Consider the following 5,163-nt stretch of genomic DNA (forward strand, 5'->3'; position numbering starts at 1 on the left):
TAAAATATAATATTTCTGAAAATAATTATTATTGAAATATTGAAAATTAAAGCGAGAAATGCCAACATTATTATACAAACAAATGTAGCATATTAACAATTTATAAAGTTAGATGAAATGACAACATTTGAAAAATTATGCCAAAGATGTATTAAGCAAATCGTTTACATATTAACATATGACTAGAGTTTAAAATGAAAAGCTGGGCTTTATTTTTGACTAAATAAATATAATTCCTGAAAACTACAAAGTATATTTTATTTTTCTCACCAAATTAACCTAATCTGAAAACTCTATTTTTGTATAGCTTGTGGTGAAATGGGCTTTCTTAAATGATGACAACACAAATTTTAAATTTATGTTGAAAAGCTGAAATATATTTCTAAAAAGTAATTATAACTTTTGTATTTTATTATAGGTAAATTTGAGATGTAGGAAATAGAAAAAATCCTGTTATTCTAACAAAAAAAGAGAGAGAGAAAGAGAAAGAGAGAAAAATGCTTCCCACGGCATGAACTTTAATGTTTCATAGGTATCCAATGCTTATTTTGTCTGAGCACTAACTCTAAATGTTACCTGAGTTACAGGACTCAGACCACCTGATTTCAGGACATAGCAGAAGGCTTCAATAATGAAGACACTGGGATATCAGTAACTGAACAAATACATAGTTCAATGGAATAGAGAGTCCAAAAATGGACTCACACCAATATGGTTAATTGATTTTTGACAAAGGAAGCAAGTGAATTGGGAAGGATAGTTCTTTGAACAAGTACTGCTGAAGAAACCAGACATCCAATGTAGAAAAATAAACGTCAATCTACATCTCACACTTCATACAAGTCACTCAAAATAAATTACTGACCTAAATACAACATGCAACAAACTTTCTAGTCACAAAATTATGACTAGAAACAGGAAAAAAAGTCTTTGATTGCTCAGGTTCTACTAACAGCTGTAAGCTGCTACTCCAAGGCCCAATTCATAAAGAAAAAAATGCTAAATTAGTCATTTGCAAATTAAAAAACAACTGCAAACAACCTTTTCCTCTGTGAAAGACACTACTAAGACAAATGACAAGCCAAAGACTGAGAGAAAATATGTGAAAATAGCACTGCACGCAAGGATTACAGCCATAATACTTAAAGAACTTCCAAAGGTTAATAAGGATGCAATCAGAAAAATGGGCAAAATATTTGAATAGACACCTCACCAAAGAAGATATACAGATGGCAAATAAGCACAGGCAAAGATGCTTAACATCATTAGCCATTATGATGATACAAATAGAACCACAATCACACACCACTACACATTTCCTAAGATAGCAAAAATAAAAAATACTGATAAAACCAAGTGCAGACAAGGGTGTGGAGCACCTGAAAATCTCATGCATTTCTAGTGGAAATACAAAAATCCTACAGCCACTTTGGAAATATTTAGGTAATTGTTTTTACAAAGTTAAGTACACACTTAACATATAACCCAGCAATCCCACTTCTTAATATTTCCCCAAAAAAGAAAGAAAACTTACATTTATGAAAAAATCTATAATAAGTATTTATAGCAGCTCTATGCATAATTGACCAAAACCAGAGACACCACAAACATTCTTCAGTGGAAAAATGAATAAACAAACTGTGGTACAACCATACCATGGAATGTCACTCAACCATAACAAAGAACATGCAATAACGTGGATTCATCTCAAATGAATTGTGCTGAGTGAAGGATGCACACACTCAAAAGCCTGCATAACAAGTGATTCCATTATATGACAACCTGAAAAATGGCAAAAGTATAGTGATAAAGTTGCCAGGGGTGAGGAAAGAGGTATTAAACTGCAAAAAAAAAAAAAAAAAAAAAAAATAGCACAAGAGAGTTTTTTTTTGGAGAGTGATGAAATTTTTCTGTGCTTTCACGTTGTAGCAGTTTTACAACTCTGTATCTTTGAGGACCAAAAGGAATTAATTTGTTGTATGTTAATTAAAATAAATTTAAATAATAATTTAATAAAAGATTATATAGGAGCACTTTGGGAGGCCAAGGCAGGTGAATTGCTTGAGCCCAGGAGTCTGAGACCAGACTGGGCAAGATGACAAAATCCCATCTCTACAAAAAAACAGAAAAATTAGGCAGGCATGGTGGTGTGCACCTGTAGTCCCAGCTACTGGGGAGGCTGAGGTGGGAGGATCACCTGAGACCAGGGAGGCTGAGGCTGTAATCACACCACTGCATTCCAGCCTGGGAGACAAAGTGTTACCTTGTCTTACAAAAAAAAGATTATATGGGAGCTCGATTTTATATTATTTAAAAATCCTTGCCAGTTTTAATGCCATGAGAAGCTGTGAGGACACTACAAGTAGATGCAGCCCACCCAGTGCACACGGGGTCAGTACCACAGGTTTTCAGATGTTCTTGGATCTTCTTAGCCTCCTTGTCATCAAGGTCAGTCACCTGAGTCCTCCCCAATATTCAGGAATAATTGTCATACAGTATTCAAATGATTTAAGCCCTTCATTTATAAATATTTGACTAAAGGCAAATATTTTAAATATTGCTATGGTTTCCATGTGTCCCCCACAAAAATGTGCTGCAAACTTAATACCCAGTGCAACCATGTTAGGAAGTGGGGCCCAATAAGCAGTGAGTAGGCCATGAAGGCAGACAGAATGGATTAATACTCTCATCTTGGGAGTGGGTTCATTATGAAAGGGTAAGTTCCACCTCTTTTGCCTCTCTCATGTCCTCTCTCTGCCCTCCTGCTATTGGAATACACAGCAAGAAGGTCCTTGTGAGATGTAAGCCCCTTGATCTTGAACTTCTCAGCCTCCAGATCTATAAGCCAATACATTTATGTTTCTATAAGTTACCCAGCCTCTGCTATTCTGCTATAGTAGCACAAAACAGACTAAGACAAATATGAAAAGAGGAAGAAACGTTCTTCTAACAGGGGTGCTTTTCCTTCAAAATAAGCAAATGAATATGACTGTTCCTAATTTCTAATGCCGTTTTTTAATGTTTGGCCTTCAAATGTTCTGCAATGTACAGCAGTTACTCTTACAGTTGAAAAAAATTGCATAGATTTTCATAAAGTAACTCTTCCTTATAAAATGTGAAATATGACACTCACTGTTCTGTATCAAGCACTATTAGAAATAAGGCACATGAAAATGTGCTTCTTAATCTTTTGGGCACATCTTTCCCTAATGCTTAACACTAGATCTCACATCTATTTATCCTATAAAGGATTTTGTATTTCACAATCTAAGTTTTTGTACCTGTGAAATTCAATGTAAATTATTTTACTTTTGAACAAGATATAATAATATACCTCTGAAAGCATTGCTGTTGAATTTCTACTATGTAGGAATGCTGGCTTGCTTTTGACCCTTAAGAAGTTCTAGCATTTCTTTCCACGTCTGCATGGTGAAAATTCCTCAAAATTAAAATGTATAAAGCTTCATTTAGCATACATTTAGTAAGAATGAAAAGTAACTTGACAACCTGATCTCAATGGGAAAAACACAATATGAATTTTTTTGCTATAAGATGTTACACTCCCAAACTAATAGTAACCTGTTCTGCCTCCATGGACCAAGAACTGTGTGGTGTTTTCCTCAGACACAGTGAATGTTCTCTTTATCCGTTTTTTTGTGATCAGTTACTGCTTTCCTTTTTACCTTGTTGCTATCCAGTGCCCCTGAGGGAACATAAATTTAATAGTAATTTATGATCTTTAATAGTAGGAACAAGTATTCTCTATTAATAAATGTGTAAAACTGAGTTTCATAAGTCATGTGGATTTTTATAATAAACCCAGGCACTATTACAGGAAATGACCATTTATTGAAGAGTAGAAAAATAAATATTCTAGTGGTTTAAATATTCTAGTTAACATTGAGGTGCCTCATATAAAATAATTAGTGATTTCCAGTCATATACGGTCAACATAATTTAACCACTTTGCTGATAAAGAAGACACGTGGAGCTATGTTTCAAGAAAGAGGGCAAAATCACCCTCCTTTATTTTACTTTCCTCTTCTCAGCCAAAAGGCTATTATTCCTGCAAGTAATCATGTGCTTTTAAAGAGTGAAACCAATAGGGAATTGAAGGCAAAAGAATTGTGTGAAATAATCTAAGATCACATCTTCAAATATTCTGGTCCATATAAATTTTTAAAAATTAAAATGATACCATTGAAATACTATGTCATTTTTTGAGATTAATATCAAATAGGAAAAAGAGGTAGGAAATATTTTAAAAGCTGGCAACGGTGTTTCAGTTATCAGAAGTGAAAGGCAATGGGTTTCCAATTATGAGTAGTTCTACTGTAAAAACTACAAGCCCATTAACTTGGCATTGAGATTGGCCAAATAATCTAATACATTATTAAAGGAGTTTTATATCTCTCCTAAAATGGATTCTGGTTCATTAAGAATAACTTATGTAGCACTAAACTTGTTTTTTTTATCTGATAATGTTGCTTGTCTGCTAAAAAAAATTGATGTGTATAACAGTATGTTTAGAATACAGTATAAAATGATATTTTGATGGGAAAGATGAATAAATATGGGCTTGCTGTGGTTGATTTAGGGGAGTTAGTAACTAAATGAAATGCTTAAACTAAAAGTTACTGATCAGTTTTGTAATAGAAGAGAACTTTGTCTTCAACCCTGCCTTCTTAAGCATTAAAAAAAATGAACTGGATTAAGATGTACAATTTATGCTTAAAAACTATGTTCACCATTTGAAGATATACAGAAGAGTCCACATTTGGCATGATGGAATGAGGAATTCATAAAATTTCAAAGAGCAAGAACATTAGAGTAAATCTATCAAGAAAGAATATAAATTGTACAATAGATGAACATAAAAATAAGCATACAAGAACAAAATGAACAAGTGCTATGGTTTATGTATGTAGTCCCCTAAAATTCATAAAACTTAATTACAATGTGATAATATTAAGAGGCGGGGTCTTTAGGAGGTGATTAAGTCATGAGGGTGGAGCCCTCATTAATGTGATTACTGGTCTTATAAAAGAGGTTCTAGGGTACTCTTCTTTCCTTTTGTCCTTCTGCATTCCACTATGTGAGGAAGTAGCAACAAGCTACTATCCTGGATGCAGAGATCCCTCACCAGGCACCAAATCTGCCTGC

Source organism: Nomascus leucogenys, chromosome 17 (assembly GCF_006542625.1).
Source record: "Nomascus leucogenys isolate Asia chromosome 17, Asia_NLE_v1, whole genome shotgun sequence".
NCBI classification, from domain to species: domain Eukaryota; kingdom Metazoa; phylum Chordata; class Mammalia; order Primates; family Hylobatidae; genus Nomascus; species Nomascus leucogenys.